Genomic DNA, 12,685 nt, shown 5'->3' on the forward strand with positions numbered 1-12,685 from the left:
ATTCCAATAGACTTGATTTATGACCCAACGGTAGAAACAATGATGTAATGAAAATGCGATTATACGGTCCGTTTCTTTCACCTGTTTTTCCGTTTTCCTCCAAGGTAAAAAGACCCACTTGGACGAGGAATTTGATGAGCCGATATACAGACAACAGATGGATTAAAGAAGAAGTTTTGACAACCTTATACACAGATTTTTGATGAACTATGCCATAGATCCCCAGTTTCCCTAGAAATTTTAAAATTACGCTAGCCCAACACTTTTGTAAATCTATGGACATTGACAGCTTTTGCTCGCACCTTATGGGCAAAAGCACAAAGAAGACTACAACCAACAGACACCGAACAAGACTTCAACCGACAAATGTACATTAACCTGACATAGAATACCACAGCATTTACCATAAGTGTTCTTTATCTTCATTTCTACAACCCTCAGGTAATGACACACATAGTCGATAGGGAATACAGGCACAGATATCAGCAATCACATAATTCCCCCATTCATGTATCATCAACTAAAATGTGCTCCCCCATTTTGTTACAACCACAGCCGAAAAGAGCTCGGTAGAGTTTGACAGCCCATCCACAGACCCTTAATACGGGATAAGAAGGAATTCAAATGTATACTTCGCAATACCTCGAAGCTTGATGTACAACACGTACGGCAGGATGATACATGACCCCCCAAACATGGACTCATACACACATGCTTCTGCTATCTCACTAGGTCATACCCTCTTCACACCTTCTCCTCTCTCCTCCCTTACCCAACCATGGAAATGTATTAACCTCTGACATATATTTTTCTCTTTTTGAAATGTTTTAGAAGGTGGCAGTTATTGTTGACTGCCAAAGGGTGGACTGTCAAAGTCAGAAAAATATCTCTATGCACACTACCATATTTGCACCTCACACAGGTCCGTGCTGCGCATGCGTACGCTCTCCCGTACGTGCGCATACTCACAGTCGCGGGCACCCGCAGGCGCACGGTATGCGTATTTACGGTAGAGTTTATGTGATCGTAGCGTGCGACTCAATCGTTACATATTTTCACTATATAATGTATTTTGTAGATCATGGTCCCTTTGATAGATTCTGAAAGTTTAGTTAATATAGCATGTTCCTGGACAGAGAGATTCCTCTTTGTATTGTACGAAGGGTCCAACAGGGGTCATACAGTGGTGTTTGGTACCCATCGGAAGAGTATTTAAATAGCAATATTCCGGCGTTGGTTTGGAGCGGATTAATCGCTCGTGCGAATAGTTATGGACATAAGAAGTTTATGTCCATTTACTATTATTTGCTCTTACTTAGCCATGCGGCGGGAAACCCAGTATCCCACCCACCTGAACAGTTGGAAGTAGTCACAGCCCACCTGTATGAATCAACCTATGACCTTTTGTTATAATGCGAAGCCGAATTCCTGTGTCCAATGAACAATGAGATTGTAGGGACCATTGAATTGTATTGTGTGTGGGACATAAATAGGCAGGCCGACCATATCCAGTACACTCTCTTCAACGGTTCTCATTGCTGATAATCGGGAGCTGGATATCGAGGCGCATGCGATCGTTTCCCCTTGTGCGTAAGTGTTTCTCCGCAATCATATTGATCTTCTTGTTATTGTGAGCCATTTCTCTCTCTCTCTCTCTCTTTCTCTCTCTCTCTCTCTTCTCCTCTTTCTCTCTTATTTTCCCTTAAGACGTAATTGTATTGTATTGTATTTCCTGTGTAGTTATCTGGTTAGTTAGTCTATGTTATATTGTAGTGTATGACTTGTATTGTATTAATTCTTTTGCAAGTATATCATTCATAATATATATATTAGGCGTTGGACCCTGAGCACGGTATCTGTGTATTTCTTATAGTGTTAAGTATTCTCAGAGCGTCGGTGACGCTCGAACAGCTTTTGAGGTAATAAGGTTATACTGTGTTGCATTTACACTCTATCATTACACTAAGGTTTTACTGCACAATACACTGTTTATGGTTTAGATACAAAGGTTTAACATTGTGAGCGTCAGCGCCGCTGGTGATCTCCTCGTGGTCCCGAGCGTCCGCTACGCTATAGCGAATCATTACGTTAGTCGGCAGCCAATAGCGTGCCTGTCTGTGATCCCTTGGCCGTGAGCGAACGTGACGCTTGAGCGTCTCGACTACGGCTAAGCGATTGTTACGCAACGTGCGTACCCTTACGGTACTTCATACGTAAATAGCGTACAGTGTTCTTAGACCTCTTAAAGGGTTTTATATACGATAAATATTTAGCTTTATCATCATGAAAAACACACAGACACTGACCATCGAGGCCTTTTACAAATATGTTAGAACTGTTTATTTCTGGCTTTTTGGAACATATCTTCTAATTCCCAATCACAGAGGTTGTCATTGGTAGTCAGTTACCATATTGTCCCAAAGCATTGATCTGGTCATACCAAACATCTCCTTGTTCTTTCCCAGGCTGTCATTCCTCTGTATGATGGACTAGACCGAATCTCCCTTTAATAAGGAGGTTCTGGCAGATAAATCCTTCTCCACTTGGTCACCTTACGTCCATCCTAGTTTTCCCGCAAGCTGAGGATTCTCTGAGGGAAGGTTTCCAATTGTCCTCTTGGTATAATATGGAGGTCCTGACTCACGTTATCCCATTTTAATGTTTTTTCTTGCCTATTCTAAATATGTTCATAGTTAAAACATTTAGTGGTCTTCTATCCCTGGTTTTCCGGAGCAGTGGGCTTCTTCTATTGCCCTGTTATTGGAATACCAAAATAACATGTCCCATACCAAGGTTGTTTATACTTTGATGTGTTTATATGAGCAGAGGGCCCAGGTCCTGTACATCTCCCGCCAGGATCCAGACTACATCTCCTCCAGACAATGGAGAAATGATAGCCCTCCCTGCACAACACAGTCCTCATTATCACAGGAACCTAGATTGTAAGCTCTCTTCCAGGTGCTTCCCAGTATCATTCTTCCTGCATCTTCTCATGAATAACCGTTTATTATAGCCATTACCTATGATGATTGATGTATTGTTATTCTTACATGAATGTCCTGTATTTCACCTGTTCTTGTCTTATTTTTGTATTATGCCCTATACCCTCCTCAGCGCACCACTGCTAAATTTCTCATCACATGCAAATACATGGTCAATATAATAGTAATAATAATAATATCCTGGGACATTGTGAACAATTGCAGAACTATCAGATACAGCATTAATGACTAAGAACAACTCTGAGTCATCCAAGAGTTCCGAGGCAGCTGTGTCAGAGGTAGAGATGTTGGAGTTAGGGTTTTCCAGAGATAAGCTGCACTCCACATGCTAAATCTTATTACATACATACCGGGACCCAGAGAAGACAGTCGTACACCCCGGGGTCAAGAGAGACAGTCGTACACCCACAGGGCCGTCTTAACAGCAGTGTAGGCCCTAGGCACAGCAATACACTGGGGCCCCTACCCACCCATTAGCGGTAGGGGTGGGGGGTGTTATCAGTGGCAGCTTTGATGTCCCACGGGGGAAAGGGGGGTTCTGTCTTCCGCTCAGCATGTAGGACCTGGAGAAATAATTTCTGCTAATTTCTCCTTTACTGCACAAATGGGATGGGAAGGAGAACCCTAAACTGTAGAAGAGGACATTGTGCTGAATGAAGGGGCCCTGGTACTTGACTTCCAGGGTGGTAGGGGGGTTTAATACACTGGGGAGGGGTGGATAGTGGAGTGGGCTTAATATTCATCATTTTCTGGGGGTCAGGGCAACTTGCTTTACTGCAGATATCGCCAGTTCCTGGAAATAGATTTCTTAGCATAATGAGATTAAAAAAAACTAAAAAAAAACAAAAAACTAGAGAGTCCCACCTTTCAGGAGGTGCTGGGGACTTGGGGATCAGCATTCAGGAGCCAGAGCAATCCAACAATTTATATATAAAACTGGATATTAAGCGTGTGGCGCTGGAGCAGGGACCAGCTGCTGGAAGGCTGATATCTCTGGTTCTGGGCATAGTAGAGACAAGCTGCCAGTGTCCACTGAAAGGGGAGAGTTCCAGCTTTTGGATTATACCCTCAGAAAAACTCTAAGTTAGACAGAACCCGAGATATCTGGCTGGAAAAAACAATTAACAGGCTTGGATGAGGACCACTGCTTTGAAGTCGGATATATCCGGTTCCCCAGGGCTGATTTTTAAAAATCTGGTACCCCTGGAAAGAGGGGACCCTCAGCTATCAGACTAGGACTCTTTTACTCCTGTGGCCCTTGGGCAAGAGCATATTGAGCCCAAACGAAAAGACGGCCCTGTACATCCCGGCGGTCAGGGGAGACAGTCATACATCCCGGGGGTCAAGAGAGACAGTCATACATCCCAGGGATTCGGGGAGACAGTCATACATCCTGGCGGTCAGGGGACAGTCATACATCCCGGCGGTCAGGGGAGACAGTCATACATCCCAGGAGCCAGAGAAGACAGTCATACATCCCGGGGGTCAAGAGAGACAGTCATACATCCCAGGGGTCAAGAGAGACAGTCATACATCCCGGGGGTCAAGAGAGACAGTCATACATCCCGGGGGTCAGGGGAGACAGTCATACATCCTGGCAATCAGGGGAGACAGTCATACACCCCGGGGATCAGGGGACAGTCATACATCCTGGCAATCAGGGGAGACAGTCATACATCCCGGGGGTCAGGGGAGACAGTCATATATCCCGGGGGTCAGGGGAGACAGTCATACATCCCGGGGGTCAGGGGAGACAGTCATACATCCTGGGGGTCAAGAGAGACAGTCATACATCCTGGGGGTCAAGAGAGACAGTCATACATCCCAGGGGTCTGGAGAGACAGTCATACATCCCGGGGGTTATGTGAGACAGTCATACATCCCAGGGGTCAGGGGAGACAGTCATACATCCCGGGGGTCAGGGGAGACAGTCATACATCCCGGGGGTCGGGGAGACAGTCATACATCCCGGGGGTCAGGGGAGACAGTCATACATCCCGGGGGTCAGGGGAGACAGTCATACATCCTGAGGGTCAAGAGAGACAGTCATACATCCCAGGGGTCTGGAGAGACAGTCATACATCCCGGGGGTTATGTGAGACAGTCATACATCCCGGGGGTTATGTGAGACAGTCATACATCCCGACAGTCAGGGGAGACAGTCGTACATCCCGGGGGTCAGGGGAGACAGTCATACATCCCAGGGGTCTGGAGAGACAGTCATACATCCCAGGGGTCTGGAGAGACAGTCATACATCCCAGGGGTCTGGAGAGACAGTCGTACATCCCGGGGGTCAGGGGAGACAGTCATACATCCCAGGGGTCTGGAGAGACAGTCATACATCCCAGGGGTCTGGAGAGACAGTCATACATCCCAGGGGTCTGGAGAGACAGTCATACATCCCGAGGGTCAGGGGACAGTCATACATCCTGGCAATCAGGGGAGACCGCCATACATCCCGGGGGTCAGGGGAGACAGTCATACATCCCGGGGGTCAGGGGAGACAGTCATACATCCCAGGGGTCAGTGGAGACAGTCATACATCCCGGGGGTCAGTGGAGACAGTCATACATCCCGGGGGTCAGGGGAGACAGTCATACATCCCAGGGGTCTGGAGAGACAGTCATACATCCCAGGGGTCTGGAGAGACAGTCATACATCCCAGGGGTCTGGAGAGACAGTCATACATCCCAGGGGTCTGGAGAGACAGTCATACATCCCAGGGGTCTGGAGAGACAGTCATACATCCCAGGGGTCTGGAGAGACAGTCATACATCCCAGGGGTCTGGAGACACAGTCATACATCCCAGGGGTCTGGAGACACAGTCATACATCCCAGGGGTCTGGAGAGACAGTCATACATCCCAGGGGTCTGGAGAGACAGCCATACATCCCAGGGGTCTGGAGAGACAGTCATACATCCCGAGGGTCAGGGGAGACAGTCATACATCCTGGCAATCAGGGGAGACAGTTACACATCCTGGGGGTTATGGGAGACAGTCATACATCCTTGCAGTCAGGGGAGACAGTCATACATCCCGGGGGTTATGGGAGACAGTCATACATCCTGGCAGTCAGGGGAGACAGTCATACATCCCGGGGGTCAGGGGAGACAGTCATACATCCCGGGAGTCAGGGGAGACAGTCATACATCCCAGGGGTCTGGGGAGACAGTCATACATCCCGGGGGTCAGGGGAGACAGTCATACATCCCAGGGGTCTGGAGAGACAGTCATACATCCCAGGGGTCAGGGGAGACAGTCATACATCCCAGGGGTCTGGAGAGACAGTCATACATCCCAGGGGTCTGGAGAGACAGTCATACATCCCAGGGGTCTGGAGAGACAGTCATACATCCCAGGGGTCTGGAGAGACAGTCATACATCCCAGGGGTCTGGAGAGACAGTCATACATCCCAGGGGTCTGGAGAGACAGTCATACATCCCAGGGGTCTGGAGAGACAGTCATACATCCCAGGGGTCAGGGGAGACAGTTACACATCCCGGGGGTCAGGGGAGACAGTCATACATCCCGAGGGTCAGGGGAGACAGTCATACATCCCGAGGGTCAGGGGAGACAGTCATACATCCTGGCAATCAGGGGAGACAGTCATACATCCCGGGGGTCAGGAGAGACAGTCATACATCCCGGGGGTTATGGGAGACAGTCATACATCCTGGCAGTCAGGGGAGACAGTCATACATCCTGGCAGTCAGGGGAGACAGTCATACATCCCAGGGGTCAGGGGAGACAGTCATACATCCCAGGGGTCAGGGGAGACAGTCATACATCCCAGGGGTCAGGGGAGACAGTCATACATCCCAGGGGTCAGGGGAGACAGTCATACATCCCAGGGGTCAGGGGAGACAGTCATACAACCCAGGGATCCGGGGAGACAGTCATACATCCCGGGGGTCAGGGAACAGTCATACATCCCGGGGGTCAGGGGAGACAGTCATACATCCCGAGGTTATGGGAGACAGTCATACATCCCGGGGGTCAAGAGAGACAGTCATACATCCCGGGGGTCAAGAGAGACAGTCATACATCCCAGGGGTCAAGAGAGACAGTCATACATCCCGGGGGTCTGGGGAGACAGTCATACATCCCGGCAATCAGGAGAGACAGTCATACATCCCAGGGGTCAGGGGAGACAGTCATACATCCCAGGGGTCTGGGGAGACAGTCATACATCCCGGCAATCAGGGGAGACAGTCATACACCCCGGGGGTCAGGGGAGACAGTCATACATCCCAGCAGTCAGGGGAGACAGTCATACATCCCAGCAGTCAGGGGAGACAGTCATACATCCCAGCAGTCAGGGGAGACAGTCATACAGCCCAGCAGTCAGGGGAGACAGTCATACATCCCGGAGGTCAAGAGAGACAGTCATACATCCCAGGGGTCTGGGGAGACAGTCATACGTCCCGGCAGTCAGGGGAGACAGTCACACATCCCGGGGGTCAGGGGAGACAGTCATACATCCCAGGAGCCAGAGAAGACAGTCATACATCCCGGGGGTCAAGAGAGACAGTCATACATCCCGGGGGTCAAGAGAGACAGTCATACATCCCGGGGGTCAAGAGAGACAGTCATACATCCCGGGGGTCAAGAGAGACAGTCATACATCCCGGCAATCAGGGGAGACAGTCATACATCCCGGCAATCAGGGGAGACAGTCATACATCCCGGCAGTCAGGGGAGACAGTCATGCATCTTGGCAGTCAGGGGAGACAGTCATACACCCCGGCAGTCAGGGGAGACAGTCATACACCCCGGCAGTCAGGGGAGACAGTCATACACCCGGGGTTGGGATTGCCCCCCTAACCCTCCCTTCCCGCAGCCTAAACCTACCCCCAAAGCCTAACCCTCCCCAGTCATATCCCAGGGGTCAGAGGAGACGGTCATACATCCCGGGGGTCAGAGGAGACAGGGTTCTCGGGACGCCATTGACAAGCCTAGCGATTGTTGGGCATCACATGGAGAAGAACAAACAGTTGCAGCGTCTCAGCAATATGGAGGAGCGCTGGGCAGAGGAGACAGTCGGCAGTTGCAGCGTCTCAGTAATATGGAGGAGCGCTGGGCAGAGGAGACAGTCGGCAGGTGCAGCGTCTCAGCAATATGGAGGAGCGCTGGGCAGAGGAGACAGTCGGCAGCTGCAATGTCTCAGTAATATGGAGGAGTGCTGAGCAGAGGAGACAGTCGGCAGTTGCAGCGTCTCAGCAATATGGAGGAGCGCTGGGCAGAAGAGACAGTCGGCAGGTGCAGCGTCTCAGCAATATGGAGGAGCGCTGGGCAGAGGAGACAGTCGGCAGCTGCAATGTCTCAGTAATATGGAGCAGTGCTGAGCAGAGGAGACAGTCGGCAGTTGTAGCGTCTCAGCAATATGGAGGAGCGCTGGGCAGAGGAGACAGTCGGCAGTTGCAGCGTCTCAGCAATATGGAGGAGCGCTGAGCAGAGGAGACAGTCGGCAGTTGCAGCGTCTCAGCAATATGGAGGAGCGCTGGGCAGAGGAGACAGTCGGCAGCTGCAATGTCTCAGTAATATGGAGGAGCGCTGAGCAGAGGAGACAGTCGGCAGGTGCAGCGTCTCAGTAATATGGAGGAGCGCTGGGCAGAGGAGACAGTCGGCAGTTGCAGCGTCTCAGTAATATGGAGGAGCGCTGGGCAGAGGAGACAGTCGGCAGTTGCAGCGTCTCAGTAATATGGAGGAGCGCTGGGCAGAGGAGACAGTCGGCAGCTGCAGCGTCTCAGCAATATGGAGGAGCGCTGGGCAGAGGAGACAGTCGGCAGGTGCAGCGTCTCAGCAATATGGAGGAGCGCTGGGCAGAGGAGACAGTCGGCAGGTGCAGCGTCTCAGCAATATGGAGGAGCGCTGGGCAGAGGAGACAGTCGGCAGTTGTAGCGTCTCAGCAATATGGAGGAGCGCTGGGCAGAGGAGACAGTCGGCAGTTGTAGCGTCTCAGCAATATGGAGGAGCGCTGGGCAGAGGAGACAGTCGGCAGTTGTAGCGTCTCAGCAATATGGAGGAGCGCTGGGCAGAGGAGACAGTCGGCAGTTGTAGCGTCTCAGCAATATGGAGGAGCGCTGGGCAGAGGAGACAGTCGGCAGTTGCAGCGTCTCAGCAATATGGAGGAGCGCTGGGCAGAGGAGACAGTCGGCAGGTGCAGCGTCTCAGCAATATGGAGGAGCGCTGGGCAGAGGAGACAGTCGGCAGTTGTAGCGTCTCAGCAATATGGAGGAGCGCTGGGCAGAGGAGACAGTCGGCAGTTGCAGCGTCTCAGTAATATGGAGGAGCGCTGGGCAGAGGAGACAGTCGGCAGCTGCAGCGTCTCAGCAATATGGAGGAGCGCTGGGCAGAGGAGACAGTCGGCAGTTGCAGCGTCTCAGCAATATGGAGGAGCGCTGGGCAGAGGAGACAGTCGGCAGGTGCAGCGTCTCAGCAATATGGAGGAGCGCTGGGCAGAGGAGACAGTCGGCAGGTGCAGCGTCTCAGCAATATGGAGGAGCGCTGGGCAGAGGAGACAGTCGGCAGGTGCAGCGTCTCAGCAATATGGAGGAGCGCTGAGCAGAGGAGACAGTCGGCAGGTGCAGCGTCTCAGCAATATGGAGGAGCGCTGGGCAGAGGAGACAGTCGGCAGGTGCAGCGTCTCAGCAATATGGAGGAGCGCTGGGCAGAGGAGACATTCGGCAGGTGCAATGTCTCAGTAATATGGAGGAGCGCTGGGCAGAGGAGACAGTCGGCAGTTGTAGCGTCTCAGCAATATGGAGGAGCGCTGAGCAGAGGAGACAGTCGGCAGTTGCAGCGTCTCAGCAATATGGAGGAGCGCTGGGCAGAGGAGACAGTCGGCAGTTGTAGCGTCTCAGCAATATGGAGGAGCGCTGGGCAGAGGAGACAGTCGGCAGGTGCAGCGTCTCAGCAATATGGAGGAGCGCTGGGCAGAGGAGACAGTCGGCAGGTGCAGCGTCTCAGCAATATGGAGGAGCGCGGAGCAGAGGAGACAGTCGGCAGTTGCAGCGTCTCAGCAATATGGAGGAACACTGAGCAAAGGAGACAGTCGGCAGCTGCAGCGTCTCAGTAATATGGTGGAGCGCTGGGCAGAGGAGACAGTCGGCAGGTGCTGCGTCTCAGTAATATGGAGGAGCGCTGGGCAGAGGAGACAGTCGGCAGGTGCAGCGTCTCAGCAATATGGAAGAGCGCTGGGCAGAGGAGACAGTCGGCAGGTGCAGCTTCTCAGCAATATGGAGGAGCGCTGGGCAGAGGAGACAGTCGGCAGCTGCAATGTCTCAGTAATATGGAGGAGCGCTGGGCAGAGGAGACAGTCGGCAGGTGCAGCGTCTCAGCAATATGGAGGAGCGCTGGGCAGAGGAGACAGTCGGCAGCTGCAATGTCTCAGTAATATGGAGGAGCGCTGGGCAGAGGAGACAGTCGGCAGGTGCAGCGTCTCAGCAATATGGAGGAGCGCTGGGCAGAGGAGACAGTCGGCAGGTGCAGCGTCTCAGCAATATGGAGGAGCGCTGGGCAGAGGAGACAGTCGGCAGGTGCAGCGTCTCAGCAATATGGAGGAGCGCTGGGCAGAGGAGACAGTCGGCAGGTGCAGCGTCTCAGCAATATGGAGGAGCGCTGGGCAGAGGAGACAGTCGGCAGGTGCAGCGTCTCAGCAATATGGAGGAGCGCTGGGCAGAGGAGACAGTCGGCAGTTGCAGCGTCTCAGCAATATGGAGGAGCGCTGGGCAGAGGAGACAGTCGGCAGTTGTAGCGTCTCAGAAATATGGAGGAGCGCTGGGCAGAGGAGACAGTCGGCAGTTGCAGCGTCTCAGCAATATGGAGGAGCGCTGGGCAGAGGAGACAGTCGGCAGGTGCAGCGTCTCAGTAATATGGAGGAGCGCTGGGCAGAGGAGACAGTCGGCAGGTGCAGCGTCTCAGCAATATGGAGGAGCGCTGGGCAGAGGAGACAGTCGGCAGGTGCAGCGTCTCAGCAATATGGAGGAGCGCTGGGCAGAGGAGACAGTCGGCAGTTGCAGCGTCTCAGCAATATGGAGGAGCGCTGGGCAGAGGAGACAGTCGGCAGGTGCAGCGTCTCAGCAATATGGAGGAGCGCTGAGCAGAGGAGACAGTCGGCAGGTGCAGCGTCTCAGCAATATGGAGGAGCGCTGAGCAGAGGAGACAGTCGGCAGGTGCAGCGTCTCAGCAATATGGAGGAGCGCTGGGCAGAGGAGACAGTCGGCAGGTGCAGCGTCTCAGCAATATGGAGGAGCGCTGAGCAGAGGAGACAGTCGGCAGGTGCAGCGTCTCAGCAATATGGAGGAGCGCTGAGCAGAGGAGACAGTCGGCAGGTGCAGCGTCTCAGCAATATGGAGGAGCGCTGAGCAGAGGAGACAGTCGGCAGGTGCAGCGTCTCAGCAATATGGAGGAGCGCTGAGCAGAGGAGACAGTCGGCAGTTGCAGCGTCTCAGCAATATGGAGGAGCGCTGGGCAGAGGAGACAGTCGGCAGTTGTAGCGTCTCAGTAATATGGAGGAGCGCTGGGCAGAGGAGACAGTCGGCAGGTGCAGCGTCTCAGCAATATGGAGGAGCGCTGGGCAGAGGAGACAGTCGGCAGTTGCAGCGTCTCAGCAATATGGAGGAGCGCTGGGCAGAGGAGACAGTCGGCAGTTGCAGCGTCTCAGCAATATGGAGGAGCGCTGGGCAGAAGAGACAGTCGGCAGGTGCAGCGTCTCAGCAATATGGAGGAGCGCTGGGCAGAGGAGACAGTCGGCAGTTGCAGCGTCTCAGCAATATGGAGGAGCGCTGGGCAGAGGAGACAGTCGGCAGTTGCAGCGTCTCAGCAATATGGAGGAGCGCTGGGCAGAGGAGACAGTCGGCAGGTGCAGCGTCTCAGCAATATGGAGGAGCGCTGGGCAGAGGAGACAGTCGGCAGGTGCAGCGTCTCAGCAATATGGAGGAGCGCTGGGCAGAAGAGACAGTCGGCAGGTGCAGCGTCTCAGCAATATGGAGGAGCGCTGGGCAGAGGAGACAGTCGGCAGTTGCAGCGTCTCAGCAATATGGAGGAGCGCTGGGCAGAGGAGACAGTCGGCAGTTGCAGCGTCTCAGCAATATGGAGGAGCGCTGGGCAGAGGAGACAGTCGGCAGGTGCAGCGTCTCAGCAATATGGAGGAGCGCTGGGCAGAGGAGACAGTCGGCAGGTGCAGCGTCTCAGCAATATGGAGGAGCGCTGGGCAGAAGAGACAGTCGGCAGGTGCAGCGTGTCAGCAATATGGAGGAGCGCTGGGCAGAAGAGACAGTCGGCAGGTGCAGCGTGTCAGCAATATGGAGGAGCGCTGAGCAGAGGAGACAGTCGGCAGTTGCAGCGTCTCAGCAATATGGAGGAGCGCTGGGCAGAGGAGACAGTCGGCAGGTGCAGCGTCTCAGCAATATGGAGGAGCGCTGGGCAGAGGAGACAGTCGGCAGTTGCAGCGTCTCAGCAATATGGAGGAGCGCTGGGCAGAGGAGACAGTCGGCAGGTGCAGCGTCTCAGCAATATGGAGGAGCGCTGGGCAGAGGAGACAGTCGGCAGGTGCAGCGTCTCAGCAATATGGAGGAGCGCTGGGCAGAGGAGACAGTCGGCAGTTGTAGCGTCTCAGCAATATGGTGGAGCGCTGGGCAGAAGAGACAGTCGGCAGGTGCAGCGTGTCAGCAATATG

At 53.4% G+C, this 12,685-nt stretch overlaps 1 protein-coding gene across 1 annotated transcript in view; it reads right to left on the reverse strand.

Moving 5' to 3' along the window:
* Positions 1-2,325: 2,325 nt before the first annotated feature.
* LOC134948065 (deoxyribonuclease-1-like) overlaps positions 2,326-12,685 on the reverse strand; it is a 186,248-nt gene continuing 175,888 nt past the window's right edge. The window contains exon 9 of the mRNA XM_063935822.1: positions 2,326-3,020. The gene's annotated coding sequence lies outside the window, so the exon portion shown is untranslated. The remainder of the gene's footprint in view (positions 3,021-12,685) is intronic.

Source organism: Pseudophryne corroboree, chromosome 8 (assembly GCF_028390025.1).
Source record: "Pseudophryne corroboree isolate aPseCor3 chromosome 8, aPseCor3.hap2, whole genome shotgun sequence".
In the NCBI taxonomy this organism is placed as follows: Eukaryota; Metazoa; Chordata; class Amphibia; order Anura; family Myobatrachidae; genus Pseudophryne; species Pseudophryne corroboree.